At 45.9% G+C, this 23140-nt stretch overlaps 13 non-coding genes and 3 pseudogenes across 13 annotated transcripts; all 16 read left to right on the top strand.

Moving 5' to 3' along the window:
• The first annotated feature begins 897 nt into the window (after positions 1 to 897).
• On the top strand, positions 898 to 1088 carry LOC141228223 (U2 spliceosomal RNA). Its single transcript, XR_012295142.1, has one exon. It is a non-coding gene; the product is annotated as a U2 spliceosomal RNA (small nuclear RNA).
• Positions 1089 to 2203: 1115 nt separating this feature from the next.
• Positions 2204 to 2394, top strand: LOC141228836 (U2 spliceosomal RNA). Its single transcript, XR_012295634.1, has one exon. It is a non-coding gene; the product is annotated as a U2 spliceosomal RNA (small nuclear RNA).
• Positions 2395 to 3509: 1115 nt separating this feature from the next.
• On the top strand, positions 3510 to 3700 carry LOC141228835 (U2 spliceosomal RNA). Its single transcript, XR_012295633.1, has one exon. It is a non-coding gene; the product is annotated as a U2 spliceosomal RNA (small nuclear RNA).
• A 1115-nt stretch (positions 3701 to 4815) lies between these two features.
• On the top strand, positions 4816 to 5006 carry LOC141228833 (U2 spliceosomal RNA). Its single transcript, XR_012295632.1, has one exon. It is a non-coding gene; the product is annotated as a U2 spliceosomal RNA (small nuclear RNA).
• A 1115-nt stretch (positions 5007 to 6121) lies between these two features.
• Positions 6122 to 6312, top strand: LOC141228218 (U2 spliceosomal RNA). Its single transcript, XR_012295137.1, has one exon. It is a non-coding gene; the product is annotated as a U2 spliceosomal RNA (small nuclear RNA).
• Positions 6313 to 7427: 1115 nt separating this feature from the next.
• LOC141228481 (U2 spliceosomal RNA) lies at positions 7428 to 7543 on the top strand (annotated as a pseudogene).
• Positions 7544 to 8067: 524 nt separating this feature from the next.
• Positions 8068 to 8252, top strand: LOC141228370 (U2 spliceosomal RNA). Its single transcript, XR_012295280.1, has one exon. It is a non-coding gene; the product is annotated as a U2 spliceosomal RNA (small nuclear RNA).
• A 1115-nt stretch (positions 8253 to 9367) lies between these two features.
• On the top strand, positions 9368 to 9558 carry LOC141228831 (U2 spliceosomal RNA). Its single transcript, XR_012295630.1, has one exon. It is a non-coding gene; the product is annotated as a U2 spliceosomal RNA (small nuclear RNA).
• A 1113-nt stretch (positions 9559 to 10671) lies between these two features.
• On the top strand, positions 10672 to 10862 carry LOC141228830 (U2 spliceosomal RNA). The gene has a single exon (XR_012295629.1). It is a non-coding gene; the product is annotated as a U2 spliceosomal RNA (small nuclear RNA).
• Positions 10863 to 11977: 1115 nt separating this feature from the next.
• On the top strand, positions 11978 to 12168 carry LOC141228829 (U2 spliceosomal RNA). Its single transcript, XR_012295628.1, has one exon. It is a non-coding gene; the product is annotated as a U2 spliceosomal RNA (small nuclear RNA).
• A 1115-nt stretch (positions 12169 to 13283) lies between these two features.
• LOC141228522 (U2 spliceosomal RNA) lies at positions 13284 to 13375 on the top strand (annotated as a pseudogene).
• A 789-nt stretch (positions 13376 to 14164) lies between these two features.
• LOC141228412 (U2 spliceosomal RNA) lies at positions 14165 to 14342 on the top strand (annotated as a pseudogene).
• Positions 14343 to 15451: 1109 nt separating this feature from the next.
• Positions 15452 to 15642, top strand: LOC141228828 (U2 spliceosomal RNA). Its single transcript, XR_012295627.1, has one exon. It is a non-coding gene; the product is annotated as a U2 spliceosomal RNA (small nuclear RNA).
• Positions 15643 to 16757: 1115 nt separating this feature from the next.
• On the top strand, positions 16758 to 16948 carry LOC141228827 (U2 spliceosomal RNA). Its single transcript, XR_012295626.1, has one exon. It is a non-coding gene; the product is annotated as a U2 spliceosomal RNA (small nuclear RNA).
• Positions 16949 to 18063: 1115 nt separating this feature from the next.
• Positions 18064 to 18254, top strand: LOC141228825 (U2 spliceosomal RNA). Its single transcript, XR_012295624.1, has one exon. It is a non-coding gene; the product is annotated as a U2 spliceosomal RNA (small nuclear RNA).
• A 1115-nt stretch (positions 18255 to 19369) lies between these two features.
• Positions 19370 to 19560, top strand: LOC141228824 (U2 spliceosomal RNA). Its single transcript, XR_012295623.1, has one exon. It is a non-coding gene; the product is annotated as a U2 spliceosomal RNA (small nuclear RNA).
• The last annotated feature ends 3580 nt before the right edge of the window (positions 19561 to 23140 follow it).

Here is a 23140-nt window from a genome sequence, read left to right as displayed (position 1 = left end):
TTCTAGCTCTCCCTTTTTACTTCCTTTTGGATAAACAGACATATTAGGCAAGCATTTTGGAGCTTTCACCTAAATAACTACAGGTGGTGAGATAAGCTGCACAATATAATTGACCTTTCAGTATATTGTTGCACACACACCATCTATTTAGCAAATGCCCTTGTTATCAACAGCAGCCTTTTAAACTCACCTGAGCTAACAGGTATGTGCGCTGGTTACTCTGCTGCGCTTAAAATTTCTTTTTTGGTTTGCTACAATGCCTTTTCTGAAACGTTGTCTCCTTCTGCTGGAACACTGACTTCTTTCATTTAATGCCTGCAGACTATAAAAGAGAACCCAACCCAAAATGTTTGGTTGATTAGTCTGTGGCATTCTGTTAAACTGTTGCTTATGGCGGTCTCTGTGAGCTTCTCAGCGACATTCAGCCAGCCAGGTATCCTGCCTGCAGTAGATGGAATGTGGCAATGGAACGCTGGCTGCGCGTTACATAATAGGCTCTGAGCCTTTATATACCTGTGCACAGCAGCAGCCACCTTCAGTCTGCTGCTGGACAGCCAGCAGCAGCAGCAGCAGGAGAGGTATGTAATCAGGAGCCCTCCTGCTAAGGGTAGACAGCTGCTCGTTCCACCCCACCCCCCGCCTTAATTGGTTCTCCTCCCTTCCAACGGTGTTGAGGCGGGTGGGAACAGCAGGGGGTGAAGGTGCTGTGTTTAAAGAGGTGGAGTTATGCAGATCTAAAACGCGTGGATTGCAGCAGCAGCAAGCCGAAAAGTGCAGGCATGTAAGGGATCTAGAGGTTGACAACATGTCTTCTTAACGGGAGTCCAGGAGCTCATCTCCACAAATGGACTTTTCAGGATCCTTGGGTGGCTCCGTAGTTTGAAACCAATTCTGGTTATCGCTTCTCGGCCTTTTGGCTAAGATCAAGTGTAGTATCTGTTCTTATCAGTTTAATATCTGATACGTCCCCTATCTGGGGACCATATATTAAATGGATTTTTAGAACAGGGAGATGGAAAAAGAGCTTGCTCTGTCCACTCCACGCATTGACCTGGTATTGCAGTATCTTCAGGACCGGTGCACCCCTTCTTTAATGCAGTTTCTAAAATCAGAAAGAATTGAATTCAATGTTTTTTGTTCATTTTGCTTGTTTGTCGGATTTTGGGATGGACTCTTTGGCTTTGCTTTTCTTCTCCTCATTGGATTTTTCATGTTCAAAGTTGCAGAAGCCAGATTACAAGCTCATTTTGGTTCAACTTCAGCAACTGTGCATTGCATTGCCATGTAATGTGATGCAATGCTATCTTTCTAGCTCTCCCTTTTTACTTCCTTTTGGATAAACAGACATATTAGGCAAGCATTTTGGAGCTTTCACCTAAATAACTACAGGTGGTGAGATAAGCTGCACAATATAATTGACCTTTCAGTATATTGTTGCACACACACCATCTATTTAGCAAATGCCCTTGTTATCAACAGCAGCCTTTTAAACTCACCTGAGCTAACAGGTATGTGGGCTGGTTACTCTGCTGCGCTTAAAATTTCTTTTTTGGTTTGCTACAATGCCTTCTCTGAAATGTTGTCTCCTTCTGCTGGAACACTGACTTCTTTCATTTAATGCCTGCAGACTATAAAAGAGAACCCAACCCAAAAAGTTTGGTTGATTAGTCTGTGGCATTCTGTTAAACTGTTGCTTATGGCGGTCTCTGTGAGCTTCTCAGCGACATTCAGCCAGCCAGGTATCCTGCCTGCAGTAGATGGAATGTGGCAATGGAACGCTGGCTGCGCGTGTCATAATAGGCTCTGAGCCTTTATATACCTGTGCACAGCAGCAGCCACCTTCAGTCTGCTGCTGGACAGCCAGCAGCAGCAGCAGCAGGAGAGGTATGTATTCAGGAGCCCTCCTGCTAAGGGTAGACAGCTGCTCGTTCCACCCCACCCCCCGCCTTAATTGGTTCTCCTCCCTTCCAACGGTGTTGAGGCGGGTGGGAACAGCAGGGGGTGAAGGTGCTGTGTTTAAAGAGGTGGAGTTATGCAGATCTAAAACGCGTGGATTGCAGCAGCAGCAAGCCGAAAAGTGCAGGCATGTAAGGGATCTAGAGGTTGACAACATGTCTTCTTAACGGGAGTCCAGGAGCTCATCTCCACAAATGGACTTTTCAGGATCCTTGGGTGGCTCCGTAGTTTGAAACCAATTCTGGTTATCGCTTCTCGGCCTTTTGGCTAAGATCAAGTGTAGTATCTGTTCTTATCAGTTTAATATCTGATACGTCCCCTATCTGGGGACCATATATTAAATGGATTTTTAGAACAGGGAGATGGAAAAAGAGCTTGCTCTGTCCACTCCACGCATTGACCTGGTATTGCAGTATCTCCAGGACCGGTGCACCCCTTCTTTAATGCAGTTTCTAAAATCAGAAAGAATTGAATTCAATGTTTTTTGTTCATTTTGCTTGTTTGTCGGATTTTGGGATGGACTCTTTGGCTTTGCTTTTCTTCTCCTCATTGGATTTTTCATGTTCAAAGTTGCAGAAGCCAGATTACAAGCTCATTTTGGTTCAACTTCAGCAACTGTGCATTGCATTGCCATGTAATGTGATGCAATGCTATCTTTCTAGCTCTCCCTTTTTACTTCCTTTTGGATAAACAGACATATTAGGCAAGCATTTTGGAGCTTTCACCTAAATAACTACAGGTGGTGAGATAAGCTGCACAATATAATTGACCTTTCAGTATATTGTTGCACACACACCATCTATTTAGCAAATGCCCTTGTTATCAACAGCAGCCTTTTAAACTCACCTGAGCTAACAGGTATGTGCGCTGGTTACTCTGCTGCGCTTAAAATTTCTTTTTTGGTTTGCTACAATGCCTTTTCTGAAACGTTGTCTCCTTCTGCTGGAACACTGACTTCTTTCATTTAATGCCTGCAGACTATAAAAGAGAACCCAACCCAAAATGTTTGGTTGATTAGTCTGTGGCATTCTGTTAAACTGTTGCTTATGGCGGTCTCTGTGAGCTTCTCAGCGACATTCAGCCAGCCAGGTATCCTGCCTGCAGTAGATGGAATGTGGCAATGGAACGCTGGCTGCGCGTTACATAATAGGCTCTGAGCCTTTATATACCTGTGCACAGCAGCAGCCACCTTCAGTCTGCTGCTGGACAGCCAGCAGCAGCAGCAGCAGGAGAGGTATGTAATCAGGAGCCCTCCTGCTAAGGGTAGACAGCTGCTCGTTCCACCCCACCCCCCGCCTTAATTGGTTCTCCTCCCTTCCAACGGTGTTGAGGCGGGTGGGAACAGCAGGGGGTGAAGGTGCTGTGTTTAAAGAGGTGGAGTTATGCAGATCTAAAACGCGTGGATTGCAGCAGCAGCAAGCCGAAAAGTGCAGGCATGTAAGGGATCTAGAGGTTGACAACATGTCTTCTTAACGGGAGTCCAGGAGCTCATCTCCACAAATGGACTTTTCAGGATCCTTGGGTGGCTCCGTAGTTTGAAACCAATTCTGGTTATCGCTTCTCGGCCTTTTGGCTAAGATCAAGTGTAGTATCTGTTCTTATCAGTTTAATATCTGATACGTCCCCTATCTGGGGACCATATATTAAATGGATTTTTAGAACAGGGAGATGGAAAAAGAGCTTGCTCTGTCCACTCCACGCATTGACCTGGTATTGCAGTATCTCCAGGACCGGTGCACCCCTTCTTTAATGCAGTTTCTAAAATCAGAAAGAATTGAATTCAATGTTTTTTGTTCATTTTGCTTGTTTGTCGGATTTTGGGATGGACTCTTTGGCTTTGCTTTTCTTCTCCTCATTGGATTTTTCATGTTCAAAGTTGCAGAAGCCAGATTACAAGCTCATTTTGGTTCAACTTCAGCAACTGTGCATTGCATTGCCATGTAATGTGATGCAATGCTATCTTTCTAGCTCTCCCTTTTTACTTCCTTTTGGATAAACAGACATATTAGGCAAGCATTTTGGAGCTTTCACCTAAATAACTACAGGTGGTGAGATAAGCTGCACAATATAATTGACCTTTCAGTATATTGTTGCACACACACCATCTATTTAGCAAATGCCCTTGTTATCAACAGCAGCCTTTTAAACTCACCTGAGCTAACAGGTATGTGCGCTGGTTACTCTGCTGCGCTTAAAATTTCTTTTTTGGTTTGCTACAATGCCTTTTCTGAAACGTTGTCTCCTTCTGCTGGAACACTGACTTCTTTCATTTAATGCCTGCAGACTATAAAAGAGAACCCAACCCAAAAAGTTTGGTTGATTAGTCTGTGGCATTCTGTTAAACTGTTGCTTATGGCGGTCTCTGTGAGCTTCTCAGCGACATTCAGCCAGCCAGGTATCCTGCCTGCAGTAGATGGAATGTGGCAATGGAACGCTGGCTGCGCGTGTCATAATAGGCTCTGAGCCTTTATATACCTGTGCACAGCAGCAGCCACCTTCAGTCTGCTGCTGGACAGCCAGCAGCAGCAGCAGCAGGAGAGGTATGTAATCAGGAGCCCTCCTGCTAAGGGTAGACAGCTGCTCGTTCCACCCCACCCCCCGCCTTAATTGGTTCTCCTCCCTTCCAACGGTGTTGAGGCGGGTGGGAACAGCAGGGGGTGAAGGTGCTGTGTTTAAAGAGGTGGAGTTATGCAGATCTAAAACGCGTGGATTGCAGCAGCAGCAAGCCGAAAAGTGCAGGCATGTAAGGGATCTAGAGGTTGACAACATGTCTTCTTAACGGGAGTCCAGGAGCTCATCTCCACAAATGGACTTTTCAGGATCCTTGGGTGGCTCCGTAGTTTGAAACCAATTCTGGTTATCGCTTCTCGGCCTTTTGGCTAAGATCAAGTGTAGTATCTGTTCTTATCAGTTTAATATCTGATACGTCCCCTATCTGGGGACCATATATTAAATGGATTTTTAGAACAGGGAGATGGAAAAAGAGCTTGCTCTGTCCACTCCACGCATTGACCTGGTATTGCAGTATCTCCAGGACCGGTGCACCCCTTCTTTAATGCAGTTTCTAAAATCAGAAAGAATTGAATTCAATGTTTTTTGTTCATTTTGCTTGTTTGTCGGATTTTGGGATGGACTCTTTGGCTTTGCTTTTCTTCTCCTCATTGGATTTTTCATGTTCAAAGTTGCAGAAGCCAGATTACAAGCTCATTTTGGTTCAACTTCAGCAACTGTGCATTGCATTGCCATGTAATGTGATGCAATGCTATCTTTCTAGCTCTCCCTTTTTACTTCCTTTTGGATAAACAGACATATTAGGCAAGCATTTTGGAGCTTTCACCTAAATAACTACAGGTGGTGAGATAAGCTGCACAATATAATTGACCTTTCAGTATATTGTTGCACACACACCATCTATTTAGCAAATGCCCTTGTTATCAACAGCAGCCTTTTAAACTCACCTGAGCTAACAGGTATGTGCGCTGGTTACTCTGCTGCGCTTAAAATTTCTTTTTTGGTTTGCTACAATGCCTTTTCTGAAACGTTGTCTCCTTCTGCTGGAACACTGACTTCTTTCATTTAATGCCTGCAGACTATAAAAGAGAACCCAACCCAAAAAGTTTGGTTGATTAGTCTGTGGCATTCTGTTAAACTGTTGCTTATGGCGGTCTCTGTGAGCTTCTCAGCGACATTCAGCCAGCCAGGTATCCTGCCTGCAGTAGATGGAATGTGGCAATGGAACGCTGGCTGCGCGTGTCATAATAGGCTCTGAGCCTTTATATACCTGTGCACAGCAGCAGCCACCTTCAGTCTGCTGCTGGACAGCCAGCAGCAGCAGCAGCAGGAGAGGTATGTAATCAGGAGCCCTCCTGCTAAGGGTAGACAGCTGCTCGTTCCACCCCACCCCCCGCCTTAATTGGTTCTCCTCCCTTCCAACGGTGTTGAGGCGGGTGGGAACAGCAGGGGGTGAAGGTGCTGTGTTTAAAGAGGTGGAGTTATGCAGATCTAAAACGCGTGGATTGCAGCAGCAGCAAGCCGAAAAGTGCAGGCATGTAAGGGATCTAGAGGTTGACAACATGTCTTCTTAACGGGAGTCCAGGAGCTCATCTCCACAAATGGACTTTTCAGGATCCTTGGGTGGCTCCGTAGTTTGAAACCAATTCTGGTTATCGCTTCTCGGCCTTTTGGCTAAGATCAAGTGTAGTATCTGTTCTTATCAGTTTAATATCTGATACGTCCCTTATCTGGGGACCATATATTAAATGGATTTTTAGAACAGGGAGATGGAAAAAGAGCTTGCTCTGTCCACTCCACGCATTGACCTGGTATTGCAGTATCTCCAGGACCGGTGCACCCCTTCTTTAATGCAGTTTCTAAAATCAGAAAGAATTGAATTCAATGTTTTTTGTTCATTTTGCTTGTTTGTCGGATTTTGGGATGGACTCTTTGGCTTTGCTTTTCTTCTCCTCATTGGATTTTTCATGTTCAAAGTTGCAGAAGCCAGATTACAAGCTCATTTTGGTTCAACTTCAGCAACTGTGCATTGCATTGCCATGTAATGTGATGCAATGCTATCTTTCTAGCTCTCCCTTTTTACTTCCTTTTGGATAAACAGACATATTAGGCAAGCATTTTGGAGCTTTCACCTAAATAACTACAGGTGGTGAGATAAGCTGCACAATATAATTGACCTTTCAGTATATTGTTGCACACACACCATCTATTTAGCAAATGCCCTTGTTATCAACAGCAGCCTTTTAAACTCACCTGAGCTAACAGGTATGTGCGCTGGTTACTCTGCTGCGCTTAAAATTTCTTTTTTGGTTTGCTACAATGCCTTTTCTGAAACGTTGTCTCCTTCTGCTGGAACACTGACTTCTTTCATTTAATGCCTGCAGACTATAAAAGAGAACCCAACCCAAAAAGTTTGGTTGATTAGTCTGTGGCATTCTGTTAAACTGTTGCTTATGGCGGTCTCTGTGAGCTTCTCAGCGACATTCAGCCAGCCAGGTATCCTGCCTGCAGTAGATGGAATGTGGCAATGGAACGCTGGCTGCGCGTGTCATAATAGGCTCTGAGCCTTTATATACCTGTGCACAGCAGCAGCCACCTTCAGTCTGCTGCTGGACAGCCAGCAGCAGCAGCAGCAGGAGAGGTATGTAATCAGGAGCCCTCCTGCTAAGGGTAGACAGCTGCTCGTTCCACCCCACCCCCCGCCTTAATTGGTTCTCCTCCCTTCCAACGGTGTTGAGGCGGGTGGGAACAGCAGGGGGTGAAGGTGCTGTGTTTAAAGAGGTGGAGTTATGCAGATCTAAAACGCGTGGATTGCAGCAGCAGCAAGCCGAAAAGTGCAGGCATGTAAGGGATCTAGAGGTTGACAACATGTCTTCTTAACGGGAGTCCAGGAGCTCATCTCCACAAATGGACTTTTCAGGATCCTTGGGTGGCTCCGTAGTTTGAAACCAATTCTGGTTATCGCTTCTCGGCCTTTTGGCTAAGATCAAGTGTAGTATCTTTTGAAAAGGCAGTTTTGTCCTTGGGCTGCCCTAGTAAATTGATGCATATTACACACTGGTTTGGTGCACTTGTTAGTACGCCAGGTGTCTCATAGAGTTATCTGATGGAAAACATGGCCCTCCAGGATCGAAGTCACTAGGCTGGGTAAGTGTGAGGGCTTTGGAGCAATGTGCCCCAGGAGTAGGCGCCCTGGTGGGAGTCCAAGCTTACTGGGACTGGGAACCCCAGAAAGACTTGGCTTCGTAGCACGCCGCACCTTTGCCAATCATACTTTCTGAGCAACCCCCCCTATTCCTGGCCTCCGGGCTAGGAAGGGGAATTTTTATAAACCCGGTCGGAGGTCCGGTCAGCTTTGGGCTGAGAAACCAACACAGGCTCCAGCTCCACTAGGGTGGCAGCCTAGATGGAAGCTGGGAGCACGAAAACGGCTCTTCTCCGGCTTCGGCTAGGGAGAGCATCGGAGATCCCTGACCCTCGCTGTGGCCTTCTGGCTCGGAGGGATGGGGATGGTTTATTGGGGACCCTCTCCTCCGGGAAGGGTCCACATGAATCCTCGCCTCGTGCGCTGTTTTGGTGTGACTTCGGTCACATTTTTCAGTGCCTTGGATGCAGCTTCAATCAAAAAAAAATCTGTTCTTATCAGTTTAATATCTGATACGTCCCCTATCTGGGGACCATATATTAAATGGATTTTTAGAACAGGGAGATGGAAAAAGAGCTTGCTCTGTCCAATCCACGCATTGACCTGGTATTGCAGTATCTCCAGGACCGGTGCACCCCTTCTTTAATGCAGTTTCTAAAATCAGAAAGAATTGAATTCAATGTTTTTTGTTCATTTTGCTTGTTTGTCGGATTTTGGGATGGACTCTTTGGCTTTGCTTTTCTTCTCCTCATTGGATTTTTCATGTTCAAAGTTGCAGAAGCCAGATTACAAGCTCATTTTGGTTCAACTTCAGCAACTGTGCATTGCATTGCCATGTAATGTGATGCAATGCTATCTTTCTAGCTCTCCCTTTTTACTTCCTTTTGGATAAACAGACATATTAGGCAAGCATTTTGGAGCTTTCACCTAAATAACTACAGGTGGTGAGATAAGCTGCACAATATAATTGACCTTTCAGTATATTGTTGCACACACACCATCTATTTAGCAAATGCCCTTGTTATCAACAGCAGCCTTTTAAACTCACCTGAGCTAACAGGTATGTGCGCTGGTTACTCTGCTGCGCTTAAAATTTCTTTTTTGGTTTGCTACAATGCCTTTTCTGAAACGTTGTCTCCTTCTGCTGGAACACTGACTTCTTTCATTTAATGCCTGCAGACTATAAAAGAGAACCCAACCCAAAAAGTTTGGTTGATTAGTCTGTGGCATTCTGTTAAACTGTTGCTTATGGCGGTCTCTGTGAGCTTCTCAGCGACATTCAGCCAGCCAGGTATCCTGCCTGCAGTAGATGGAATGTGGCAATGGAACGCTGGCTGCGCGTGTCATAATAGGCTCTGAGCCTTTATATACCTGTGCACAGCAGCAGCCACCTTCAGTCTGCTGCTGGACAGCCAGCAGCAGCAGCAGCAGGAGAGGTATGTAATCAGGAGCCCTCCTGCTAAGGGTAGACAGCTGCTCGTTCCACCCCACCCCCCGCCTTAATTGGTTCTCCTCCCTTCCAACGGTGTTGAGGCGGGTGGGAACAGCAGGGGGTGAAGGTGCTGTGTTTAAAGAGGTGGAGTTATGCAGATCTAAAACGCGTGGATCGCAGCAGCAGCAAGCCGAAAAGTGCAGGCATGTAAGGGATCTAGAGGTTGACAACATGTCTTCTTAACGGGAGTCCAGGAGCTCATCTCCACAAATGGACTTTTCAGGATCCTTGGGTGGCTCCGTAGTTTGAAACCAATTCTGGTTATCGCTTCTCGGCCTTTTGGCTAAGATCAAGTGTAGTATCTGTTCTTATCAGTTTAATATCTGATACGTCCCCTATCTGGGGACCATATATTAAATGGATTTTTAGAACAGGGAGATGGAAAAAGAGCTTGCTCTGTCCACTCCACGCATTGACCTGGTATTGCAGTATCTCCAGGACCGGTGCACCCCTTCTTTAATGCAGTTTCTAAAATCAGAAAGAATTGAATTCAATGTTTTTTGTTCATTTTGCTTGTTTGTCGGATTTTGGGATGGACTCTTTGGCTTTGCTTTTCTTCTCCTCATTGGATTTTTCATGTTCAAAGTTGCAGAAGCCAGATTACAAGCTCATTTTGGTTCAACTTCAGCAACTGTGCATTGCATTGCCATGTAATGTGATGCAATGCTATCTTTCTAGCTCTCCCTTTTTACTTCCTTTTGGATAAACAGACATATTAGGCAAGCATTTTGGAGCTTTCACCTAAATAACTACAGGTGGTGAGATAAGCTGCACAATATAATTGACCTTTCAGTATATTGTTGCACACACACCATCTATTTAGCAAATGCCCTTGTTATCAACAGCAGCCTTTTAAACTCACCTGAGCTAACAGGTATGTGCGCTGGTTACTCTGCTGCGCTTAAAATTTCTTTTTTGGTTTGCTACAATGCCTTTTCTGAAACGTTGTCTCCTTCTGCTGGAACACTGACTTCTTTCATTTAATGCCTGCAGACTATAAAAGAGAACCCAACCCAAAAAGTTTGGTTGATTAGTCTGTGGCATTCTGTTAAACTGTTGCTTATGGCGGTCTCTGTGAGCTTCTCAGCGACATTCAGCCAGCCAGGTATCCTGCCTGCAGTAGATGGAATGTGGCAATGGAACGCTGGCTGCGCGTGTCATAATAGGCTCTGAGCCTTTATATACCTGTGCACAGCAGCAGCCACCTTCAGTCTGCTGCTGGACAGCCAGCAGCAGCAGCAGCAGGAGAGGTATGTAATCAGGAGCCCTCCTGCTAAGGGTAGACAGCTGCTCGTTCCACCCCCCCCCGCCTTAATTGGTTCTCCTCCCTTCCAACGGTGTTGAGGCGGGTGGGAACAGCAGGGGGTGAAGGTGCTGTGTTTAAAGAGGTGGAGTTATGCAGATCTAAAACGCGTGGATTGCAGCAGCAGCAAGCCGAAAAGTGCAGGCATGTAAGGGATCTAGAGGTTGACAACATGTCTTCTTAACGGGAGTCCAGGAGCTCATCTCCACAAATGGACTTTTCAGGATCCTTGGGTGGCTCCGTAGTTTGAAACCAATTCTGGTTATCGCTTCTCGGCCTTTTGGCTAAGATCAAGTGTAGTATCTGTTCTTATCAGTTTAATATCTGATACGTCCCCTATCTGGGGACCATATATTAAATGGATTTTTAGAACAGGGAGATGGAAAAAGAGCTTGCTCTGTCCACTCCACGCATTGACCTGGTATTGCAGTATCTCCAGGACCGGTGCACCCCTTCTTTAATGCAGTTTCTAAAATCAGAAAGAATTGAATTCAATGTTTTTTGTTCATTTTGCTTGTTTGTCGGATTTTGGGATGGACTCTTTGGCTTTGCTTTTCTTCTCCTCATTGGATTTTTCATGTTCAAAGTTGCAGAAGCCAGATTACAAGCTCATTTTGGTTCAACTTCAGCAACTGTGCATTGCATTGCCATGTAATGTGATGCAATGCTATCTTTCTAGCTCTCCCTTTTTACTTCCTTTTGGATAAACAGACATATTAGGCAAGCATTTTGGAGCTTTCACCTAAATAACTACAGGTGGTGAGATAAGCTGCACAATATAATTGACCTTTCAGTATATTGTTGCACACACACCATCTATTTAGCAAATGCCCTTGTTATCAACAGCAGCCTTTTAAACTCACCTGAGCTAACAGGTATGTGCGCTGGTTACTCTGCTGCGCTTAAAATTTCTTTTTTGGTTTGCTACAATGCCTTTTCTGAAACGTTGTCTCCTTCTGCTGGAACACTGACTTCTTTCATTTAATGCCTGCAGACTATAAAAGAGAACCCAACCCAAAAAGTTTGGTTGATTAGTCTGTGGCATTCTGTTAAACTGTTGCTTATGGCGGTCTCTGTGAGCTTCTCAGCGACATTCAGCCAGCCAGGTATCCTGCCTGCAGTAGATGGAATGTGGCAATGGAACGCTGGCTGCGCGTGTCATAATAGGCTCTGAGCCTTTATATACCTGTGCACAGCAGCAGCCACCTTCAGTCTGCTGCTGGACAGCCAGCAGCAGCAGCAGCAGGAGAGGTATGTAATCAGGAGCCCTCCTGCTAAGGGTAGACAGCTGCTCGTTCCACCCCACCCCCCGCCTTAATTGGTTCTCCTCCCTTCCAACGGTGTTGAGGCGGGTGGGAACAGCAGGGGGTGAAGGTGCTGTGTTTAAAGAGGTGGAGTTATGCAGATCTAAAACGCGTGGATTGCAGCAGCAGCAAGCCGAAAAGTGCAGGCATGTAAGGGATCTAGAGGTTGACAACATGTCTTCTTAACGGGAGTCCAGGAGCTCATCTCCACAAATGGACTTTTCAGGATCCTTGGGTGGCTCCGTAGTTTGAAACCAATTCTGGTTATCGCTTCTCGGCCTTTTGGCTAAGATCAAGTGTAGTATCTGTTCTTATCAGTTTAATATCTGATACGTCCCCTATCTGGGGACCATATATTAAATGGATTTTTAGAACAGGGAGATGGAAAAAGAGCTTGCTCTGTCCACTCCACGCATTGACCTGGTATTGCAGTATCTCCAGGACCGGTGCACCCCTTCTTTAATGCAGTTTCTAAAATCAGAAAGAATTGAATTCAATGTTTTTTGTTCATTTTGCTTGTTTGTCGGATTTTGGGATGGACTCTTTGGCTTTGCTTTTCTTCTCCTCATTGGATTTTTCATGTTCAAAGTTGCAGAAGCCAGATTACAAGCTCATTTTGGTTCAACTTCAGCAACTGTGCATTGCATTGCCATGTAATGTGATGCAATGCTATCTTTCTAGCTCTCCCTTTTTACTTCCTTTTGGATAAACAGACATATTAGGCAAGCATTTTGGAGCTTTCACCTAAATAACTACAGGTGGTGAGATAAGCTGCACAATATAATTGACCTTTCAGTATATTGTTGCACACACACCATCTATTTAGCAAATGCCCTTGTTATCAACAGCAGCCTTTTAAACTCACCTGAGCTAACAGGTATGTGCGCTGGTTACTCTGCTGCGCTTAAAATTTCTTTTTTGGTTTGCTACAATGCCTTTTCTGAAACGTTGTCTCCTTCTGCTGGAACACTGACTTCTTTCATTTAATGCCTGCAGACTATAAAAGAGAACCCAACCCAAAAAGTTTGGTTGATTAGTCTGTGGCATTCTGTTAAACTGTTGCTTATGGCGGTCTCTGTGAGCTTCTCAGCGACATTCAGCCAGCCAGGTATCCTGCCTGCAGTAGATGGAATGTGGCAATGGAACGCTGGCTGCGCGTGTCATAATAGGCTCTGAGCCTTTATATACCTGTGCACAGCAGCAGCCACCTTCAGTCTGCTGCTGGACAGCCAGCAGCAGCAGCAGCAGGAGAGGTATGTAATCAGGAGCCCTCCTGCTAAGGGTAGACAGCTGCTCGTTCCACCCCACCCCCCGCCTTAATTGGTTCTCCTCCCTTCCAACGGTGTTGAGGCGGGTGGGAACAGCAGGGGGTGAAGGTGCTGTGTTTAAAGAGGTGGAGTTATGCAGATCTAAAACGCGTGGATCGCAGCAGCAGCAAGCCGAAAAGTGCAGGCATGTAAGGGATCTAGAGGTTGACAACATGTCTTCTTAACGGGAGTCCAGGAGCTCATCTCCACAAATGGACTTTTCAGGATCCTTGGGTGGCTCCGTAGTTTGAAACCAATTCTGGTTATCGCTTCTCGGCCTTTTGGCTAAGATCAAGTGTAGTATCTTTCGAAAAGGCGGTTTTGGATGTTGGCCGCCCTAGTAGATTGATACATTATGCACACTGGGGTTTAGGCGCTTGTTAGTACGCCAGGTGGCTAATATAGTCATCTGGTGGAAAGCATGGCCCCCCAGGATCGACGCCATTGGGCCGGGGAAGATCGAAAGCCCGAAGTGTGAAGTGCCCCAGGAGTGGTGACCCTGGGGTGCCTTAACTCACTGGGATTGGGAACCCCACTTGAGTTTATGGCACATTTGCACAAGCACTTCAAATTTTCTTTCTTCGCACACACCCTTATTCCGGGCCTTCTGGCCTTAGGATGGGGAATTTTTCAATTCCCGGTCGAAGGTCCGGGCAGTATTATACTGTGAAACCTTCACTATTTATTTAATTTCTTTGTCACTGTGTGTCCACTTATTCACGTGTGTCACGTCCTACTAGGATTTTGTCGGGATGCGGTTCCCTTACGGGTTCCTCTCTTGGCAGGTCTAGGGGGGGAGTGTGTGGCCATCAGGTTCCGCTCCCCCCTGAACCCCCCTGGCTCTCCTCTTTCGGGAGGAGAGCGTTGTTGGCTCCCCTCTTCCGGGAGGGGAGCACAGTCTTTGGCTCCCAGTGCCTTGCTCGGGTGAGAACTCGGGCAGGTGCTGGGGGTAAGATTGGGTCGCCTCTGGCTTCGGCTGGAGGTGGCTTTTTGTCCCTGTTCCTCGCTGTGGCCTTTTGGCTCGGAGGGACGGGGAATGGTTTGGGGGACCCTTCTCCTTTTGGAGAGGGTTTCAAGAAGACCAGCATCCTAGTGCACTTTTTTTGTGGCACTTGTCACTTTTTTAAGCGCACTCGGGTTTTGTACACGAATTCGGGCTTTCGAAAAAAAATCTGTTCTTATCAGTTTAATATCTGATACGTCCCCTATCTGGGGACCATATATTAAATGGATTTTTAGAACAGGGAGATGGAAAAAGAGCTTGCTCTGTCCACTCCACGCATTGACCTGGTATTGCAGTATCTCCAGGACCGGTGCACCCCTTCTTTAATGCAGTTTCTAAAATCAGAAAGAATTGAATTCAATGTTTTTTGTTCATTTTGCTTGTTTGTCGGATTTTGGGATGGAGTCTTTGGCTTTGCTTTTCTTCTCCTCATTGGATTTTTCATGTTCAAAGTTGCAGAAGCCAGATTACAAGCTCATTTTGGTTCAACTTCAGCAACTGTGCATTGCATTGCCATGTAATGTGATGCAATGCTATCTTTCTAGCTCTCCCTTTTTACTTCCTTTTGGATAAACAGACATATTAGGCAAGCATTTTGGAGCTTTCACCTAAATAACTACAGGTGGTGAGATAAGCTGCACAATATAATTGACCTTTCAGTATATTGTTGCACACACACCATCTATTTAGCAAACGCCCTTGTTATCAACAGCAGCCTTTTAAACTCACCTGAGCTAACAGGTATGTGCGCTGGTTACTCTGCTGCGCTTAAAATTTCTTTTTTGGTTTGCTACAATGCCTTTTCTGAAACGTTGTCTCCTTCTGCTGGAACACTGACTTCTTTCATTTAATGCCTGCAGACTATAAAAGAGAACCCAACCCAAAAAGTTTGGTTGATTAGTCTGTGGCATTCTGTTAAACTGTTGCTTATGGCGGTCTCTGTGAGCTTCTCAGCGACATTCAGCCAGCCAGGTATCCTGCCTGCAGTAGATGGAATGTGGCAATGGAACGCTGGCTGCGCGTGTCATAATAGGCTCTGAGCCTTTATATACCTGTGCACAGCAGCAGCCACCTTCAGTCTGCTGCTGGACAGCCAGCAGCAGCAGGAGAGGTATGTAATCAGGAGCCCTCCTGCTAAGGGTAGACAGCTGCTCGTTCCACCCCACCCCCCGCCTTAATTGGTTCTCCTCCCTTCCAACGGTGTTGAGGCGGGTGGGAACAGCAGGGGGTGAAGGTGCTGTGTTTAAAGAGGTGGAGTTATGCAGATCTAAAACGCGTGGATCGCAGCAGCAGCAAGCCGAAAAGTGCAGGCATGTAAGGGATCTAGAGGTTGACAACATGTCTTCTTAACGGGAGTCCAGGAGCTCATCTCCACAAATGGACTTTTCAGGATCCTTGGGTGGCTCCGTAGTTTGAAACCAATTCTGGTTATCGCTTCTCGGCCTTTTGGCTAAGATCAAGTGTAGTATCTGTTCTTATCAGTTTAATATCTGATACGTCCCCTATCTGGGGACCATATATTAAATGGATTTTTAGAACAGGGAGATGGAAAAAGAGCTTGCTCTGTCCACTCCACGCATTGACCTGGTATTGCAGTATCTCCAGGACCGGTGCACCCCTTCTTTAATGCAGTTTCTAAAATCAGAAAGAATTGAATTCAATGTTTTTTGTTCATTTTGCTTGTTTGTCGGATTTTGGGATGGACTCTTTGGCTTTGCTTTTCCTCTCCTCATTGGATTTTTCATGTTCAAAGTTGCAGAAGCCAGATTACAAGCTCATTTTGGTTCAACTTCAGCAACTGTGCATTGCATTGCCATGTAATGTGATGCAATGCTATCTTTCTAGCTCTCCCTTTTTACTTCCTTTTGGATAAACAGACATATTAGGCAAGCATTTTGGAGCTTTCACCTAAATAACTACAGGTGGTGAGATAAGCTGCACAATATAATTGACCTTTCAGTATATTGTTGCACACACACCATCTATTTAGCAAATGCCCTTGTTATCAACAGCAGCCTTTTAAACTCACCTGAGCTAACAGGTATGTGCGCTGGTTACTCTGCTGCGCTTAAAATTTCTTTTTTGGTTTGCTACAATGCCTTTTCTGAAACGTTGTCTCCGTCTGCTGGAACACTGACTTCTTTCATTTAATGCCTGCAGACTATAAAAGAGAACCCAACCCAAAAAGTTTGGTTGATTAGTCTGTGGCATTCTGTTAAACTGTTGCTTATGGCGGTCTCTGTGAGCTTCTCAGCGACATTCAGCCAGCCAGGTATCCTGCCTGCAGTAGATGGAATGTGGCAATGGAACGCTGGCTGCGCGTGTCATAATAGGCTCTGAGCCTTTATATACCTGTGCACAGCAGCAGCCACCTTCAGTCTGCTGCTGGACAGCCAGCAGCAGCAGCAGCAGGAGAGGTATGTAATCAGGAGCCCTCCTGCTAAGGGTAGACAGCTGCTCGTTCCACCCCACCCCCCGCCTTAATTGGTTCTCCTCCCTTCCAACGGTGTTGAGGCGGGTGGGAACAGCAGGGGGTGAAGGTGCTGTGTTTAAAGAGGTGGAGTTATGCAGATCTAAAACGCGTGGATTGCAGCAGCAGCAAGCCGAAAAGTGCAGGCATGTAAGGGATCTAGAGGTTGACAACATGTCTTCTTAACGGGAGTCCAGGAGCTCATCTCCACAAATGGACTTTTCAGGATCCTTGGGTGGCTCCGTAGTTTGAAACCAATTCTGGTTATCGCTTCTCGGCCTTTTGGCTAAGATCAAGTGTAGTATCTGTTCTTATCAGTTTAATATCTGATACGTCCCCTATCTGGGGACCATATATTAAATGGATTTTTAGAACAGGGAGATGGAAAAAGAGCTTGCTCTGTCCACTCCACGCATTGACCTGGTATTGCAGTATCTCCAGGACCGGTGCACCCCTTCTTTAATGCAGTTTCTAAAATCAGAAAGAATTGAATTCAATGTTTTTTGTTCATTTTGCTTGTTTGTCGGATTTTGGGATGGACTCTTTGGCTTTGCTTTTCTTCTCCTCATTGGATTTTTCATGTTCAAAGTTGCAGAAGCCAGATTACAAGCTCATTTTGGTTCAACTTCAGCAACTGTGCATTGCATTGCCATGTAATGTGATGCAATGCTATCTTTCTAGCTCTCCCTTTTTACTTCCTTTTGGATAAACAGACATATTAGGCAAGCATTTTGGAGCTTTCACCTAAATAACTACAGGTGGTGAGATAAGCTGCACAATATAATTGACCTTTCAGTATATTGTTGCACACACACCATCTATTTAGCAAATGCCCTTGTTATCAACAGCAGCCTTTTAAACTCACCTGAGCTAACAGGTATGTGCGCTGGTTACTCTGCTGCGCTTAAAATTTCTTTTTTGGTTTGCTACAATGCCTTTTCTGAAACGTTGTCTCCTTCTGCTGGAACACTGACTTCTTTCATTTAATGCCTGCAGACTATAAAAGAGAACCCAACCCAAAAAGTTTGGTTGATTAGTCTGTGGCATTCTGTTAAACTGTTGCTTATGGCGGTCTCTGTGAGCTTCTCAGCGACATTCAGCCAGCCAGGTATCCTGCCTGCAGTAGATGGAATGTGGCAATGGAACGCTGGCTGCGCGTGTCATAATAGGCTCTGAGCCTTTATATACCTGTGCACAGCAGCAGCCACCTTCAGTCTGCTGCTGGACAGCCAGCAGCAGCAGCAGCAGGAGAGGTATGTAATCAGGAGCCCTCCTGCTAAGGGTAGACAGCTGCTCGTTCCACCCCACCCCCCGCCTTAATTGGTTCTCCTCCCTTCCAACGGTGTTGAGGCGGGTGGGAACAGCAGGGGGTGAAGGTGCTGTGTTTAAAGAGGTGGAGTTATGCAGATCTAAAACGCGTGGATCGCAGCAGCAGCAAGCCGAAAAGTGCAGGCATGTAAGGGATCTAGAGGTTGACAACATGTCTTCTTAACGGGAGTCCAGGAGCTCATCTCCACAAATGGACTTTTCAGGATCCTTGGGTGGCTCCGTAGTTTGAAACCAATTCTGGTTATCGCTTCTCGGCCTTTTGGCTAAGATCAAGTGTAGTATCTGTTCTTATCAGTTTAATATCTGATACGTCCCCTATCTGGGGACCATATATTAAATGGATTTTTAGAACAGGGAGATGGAAAAAGAGCTTGCTCTGTCCACTCCACGCATTGACCTGGTATTGCAGTATCTCCAGGACCGGTGCACCCCTTCTTTAATGCAGTTTCTAAAATCAGAAAGAATTGAATTCAATGTTTTTTGTTCATTTTGCTTGTTTGTCGGATTTTGGGATGGACTCTTTGGCTTTGCTTTTCCTCTCCTCATTGGATTTTTCATGTTCAAAGTTGCAGAAGCCAGATTACAAGCTCATTTTGGTTCAACTTCAGCAACTGTGCATTGCATTGCCATGTAATGTGATGCAATGCTATCTTTCTAGCTCTCCCTTTTTACTTCCTTTTGGATAAACAGACATATTAGGCAAGCATTTTGGAGCTTTCACCTAAATAACTACAGGTGGTGAGATAAGCTGCACAATATAATTGACCTTTCAGTATATTGTTGCACACACACCATCTATTTAGCAAATGCCCTTGTTATCAACAGCAGCCTTTTAAACTCACCTGAGCTAACAGGTATGTGCGCTGGTTACTCTGCTGCGCTTAAAATTTCTTTTTTGGTTTGCTACAATGCCTTTTCTGAAACGTTGTCTCCTTCTGCTGGAACACTGATTTCTTTCATTTAATGCCTGCAGACTATAAAAGAGAACCCAACCCAAAAAGTTTGGTTGATTAGTCTGTGGCATTCTGTTAAACTGTTGCTTATGGCGGTCTCTGTGAGCTTCTCAGCGACATTCAGCCAGCCAGGTATCCTGCCTGCAGTAGATGGAATGTGGCAATGGAACGCTGGCTGCGCGTGTCATAATAGGCTCTGAGCCTTTATATACCTGTGCACAGCAGCAGCCACCTTCAGTCTGCTGCTGGACAGCCAGCAGCAGCAGCAGCAGGAGAGGTATGTAATCAGGAGCCCTCCTGCTAAGGGTAGACAGCTGCTCGTTCCACCCCACCCCCCGCCTTAATTGGTTCTCCTCCCTTCCAACGGTGTTGAGGCGGGTGGGAACAGCAGGGGGTGAAGGTGCTGTGTTTAAAGAGGTGGAGTTATGCAGATCTAAAACGCGTGGATTGCAGCAGCAGCAAGCCGAAAAGTGCAGGCATGTAAGGGATCTAGAGGTTGACAACATGTCTTCTTAACGGGAGTCCAGGAGCTCATCTCCACAAATGGACTTTTCAGGATCCTTGGGTGGCTCCGTAGTTTGAAACCAATTCTGGTTATCGCTTCTCGGCCTTTTGGCTAAGATCAAGTGTAGTATCTGTTCTTATCAGTTTAATATCTGATACGTCCCCTATCTGGGGACCATATATTAAATGGATTTTTAGAACAGGGAGATGGAAAAAGAGCTTGCTCTGTCCACTCCACGCATTGACCTGGTATTGCAGTATCTCCAGGACCGGTGCACCCCTTCTTTAATGCAGTTTCTAAAATCAGAAAGAATTGAATTCAATGTTTTTTGTTCATTTTGCTTGTTTGTCGGATTTTGGGATGGACTCTTTGGCTTTGCTTTTCTTCTCCTCATTGGATTTTTCATGTTCAAAGTTGCAGAAGCCAGATTACAAGCTCATTTTGGTTCAACTTCAGCAACTGTGCATTGCATTGCCATGTAATGTGATGCAATGCTATCTTTCTAGCTCTCCCTTTTTACTTCCTTTTGGATAAACAGACATATTAGGCAAGCATTTTGGAGCTTTCACCTAAATAACTACAGGTGGTGAGATAAGCTGCACAATATAATTGACCTTTCAGTATATTGTTGCACACACACCATCTATTTAGCAAATGCCCTTGTTATCAACAGCAGCCTTTTAAACTCACCTGAGCTAACAGGTATGTGCGCTGGTTACTCTGCTGCGCTTAAAATTTCTTTTTTGGTTTGCTACAATGCCTTTTCTGAAACGTTGTCTCCTTCTGCTGGAACACTGACTTCTTTCATTTAATGCCTGCAGACTATAAAAGAGAACCCAACCCAAAAAGTTTGGTTGATTAGTCTGTGGCATTCTGTTAAACTGTTGCTTATGGCGGTCTCTGTGAGCTTCTCAGCGACATTCAGCCAGCCAGGTATCCTGCCTGCAGTAGATGGAATGTGGCAATGGAACGCTGGCTGCGCGTGTCATAATAGGCTCTGAGCCTTTATATACCTGTGCACAGCAGCAGCCACCTTCAGTCTGCTGCTGGACAGCCAGCAGCAGCAGCAGCAGGAGAGGTATGTAATCAGGAGCCCTCCTGCTAAGGGTAGACAGCTGCTCGTTCCACCCCACCCCCCGCCTTAATTGGTTCTCCTCCCTTCCAACGGTGTTGAGGCGGGTGGGAACAGCAGGGGGTGAAGGTGCTGTGTTTAAAGAGGTGGAGTTATGCAGATCTAAAACGCGTGGATTGCAGCAGCAGCAAGCCGAAAAGTGCAGGCATGTAAGGGATCTAGAGGTTGACAACATGTCTTCTTAACGGGAGTCCAGGAGCTCATCTCCACAAATGGACTTTTCAGGATCCTTGGGTGGCTCCGTAGTTTGAAACCAATTCTGGTTATCGCTTCTCGGCCTTTTGGCTAAGATACCACATCTTGCCAGAAGGATTCTAAGCCAATCGTGCCCTTGGCCTTGAGGCATCGGCGGTGTAAAAGCCGTCTTAAGCCTCATGCTGCTTTAGGGGGCAGATACGCAAAGAAACCAAGAAGGCGATCGACCCTATCTACCTTTTGAAGATGGCATCAGCAGTAGCGGCCGCAGTGCGCTATGCCAGAGCTGGTGACCTTCGCATCAAGAACTCTTTCAAGATCGAAGTGGACGATGCATCCAAGGAGAAGATGACCTTGAAGTTTTTCGTGAGGAGAGTGCTGCTGGAGATCCTAGGAGTAAAGAGGGAAGACATCCTGGCCCTTCAAGATCGCCCCGGTTCCTTCACTTTGACTCTGGAGTCGGAGTATGCGTGCCAGAACCTCTTCCGCCAGATACACCTGCACCTTTCAGATGAGGATCTTAAAGGACTCACCTTTGTCATCCTTTACTCCGGTGGAGAGAAGCCGCTCGTGGTTCAGATGAGCAACCCTCATGTTCCCTTAGTTAATATTATTTGCTTTCTTCAAAACTATTTCCCAGAACTGCGGTATTCCCACAAGGTCATGAATGAGGAAAACCTCTGGACGGGAAAGCATAAATTTTTTGTTAAATTTTGTGAAGATCCAAATGGCATTGGTGGTCAGCGTCATCCTCCGTCAAGTTTCCTGATCGGTAGGGAGCGGGGGCGCCTCTTCTACCCGGACATGCCCCTCTTCTGCCGGAAATGCATGTGTTTCGGTCACACTTATGAGAACTGCAAGGAGGAGGTGGCAATCTGTAAGAAGTGCTACAAGCATGGACATGCCACAATGGACTGTACCAATGAGATGGTGTGCAACATCTGCCGGGTCCCAGGTCACTCCTTCCGGGAGTGTCCTTTGAAGAAAAAGGCGGAAACCTATGCTGAAACGCTGGCAAAGCAACCTGCCCGTGTGCCTCCATCTGCTCCCGGGGGGCAGAGGCAACCCTCTGCTGTTCCTGCTCCTGCGGGTGCGTCTACAGCGCGGGGGCAGTCTTCTAGCTCTCCAGTACCTGCTCCACAGACCAAGCCTGCTAGTACATCAGGTGGTACGTCTGCACCTGCTGCACAGAGGAAGCCAACCAACCCTCCTGCTCCTGCTGCTAAGGGGGGTCCCACCGGTGCTCCTGTATCTACTGTGCGAACACAACCCCCTGTAGGCGGGTCCACAAGCACTTCAGTGCCTGCTGCGCAGGGAAAACCTGCCAGTTCTCCTATTCCTGCTGCGCATAAGCCCACGTCTATGCAGAAACCTCCAGCTGAGAAACCTGTCCGTCCTGAGAGGAGGGAAGCTTCATCTAAGGACTGGGCTGCTGATTCTGATCCGGGTGATATGGTGGTGGAGGGGAGTCCCTCTGCTGAAATCGGGACATTTAGCTCGGAGGAAGAAGCAATGGAGCTGGAAACTCGTAGGAAAAGGAAAACAGATGATAGGTCTGATGAGAATGTGGCCAGGGAGACTTCCAAGAAGTGTCCATTAAAACCAAGTCTTCTGCAATACAAGCCAATGGCTCCCGCTGCCCCTCCTGAGGAGCCAAGGCCTTCAGACCCTATAAACATTTCTTTTTCGGACTCAGAAGTGCAGAGCCCGTTAACATCGGTGGGCTTTATGTCTGATTCTGACAGTAGTGTGACCTGAACTATCCTATCATGACCTCATCAATTAAAGTAGCCTCGCTCAATGTGAGGAGTATAAGGGGCTCTACAAGAAGGGCTGCTTTGTTTTCCTACCTGTCAACAGTGGACTGTGATGTCTTTTGTTTGCAAGAATGTAACATTGACTTTGATATGAATTATGCAGATTTAAGAAAAGATTGGCCTCATGGGCCCTCTATCTGGTCCGGAGATAATGAAAATCGTTCCTCTGGCATTGGAGTGCTGTTTAGGTCGCATGACTTTAAAATCAACTCTTTTGTGGACATTTCTTCTGGACGTGCTCTTTTCTTAAATATTAGTTTTAAAGGTGTGGACTTTAGACTTTTGAACATTTATGCTTCTCCGGTGAAGGAAGAGAGACATCAGTTGTTTGAAGATGTGCAATATTACCTACCTGGTTCATCGCCTCTGATGTTCTGTGGGGATTTCAATTGTGTCTTGCCTGGTGAAGGGAGAAGCGGGAGTTCCACCGTTCCTAAAAAAGACAAAACAGAGAAACAACTAAAGGATTTGTTAACTGATTTTTTTCTTAGAGACTCCTGGAAAGAGATCCGTAGTAATGATCCCGGTTATACTTGGGAGAACTCTTCTTCTAAATCTCGTATTGATTTTATTTTCATGTCCCAATATGTGAATGTCAAATCTGTTGTCTTAATCCCAAACATTTTTTCAGATCATAAGATGTTGCTATCAGAGTTAGAATTACCTGGGCTTGTCAAGGCAAGAGGAGTTTGGAGGCTAAATACAACATTGTTACAAG

Source organism: Phyllobates terribilis, unplaced genomic scaffold (genome assembly GCF_046119375.1).
Source record: "Phyllobates terribilis strain yellow unplaced genomic scaffold, ASM4611937v1 Scaffold_437__1_contigs__length_1545540, whole genome shotgun sequence".
Taxonomy (NCBI): Eukaryota; Metazoa; Chordata; class Amphibia; order Anura; family Dendrobatidae; genus Phyllobates; species Phyllobates terribilis.
This window is presented reverse-complemented; position numbering and strand designations above follow the sequence as displayed.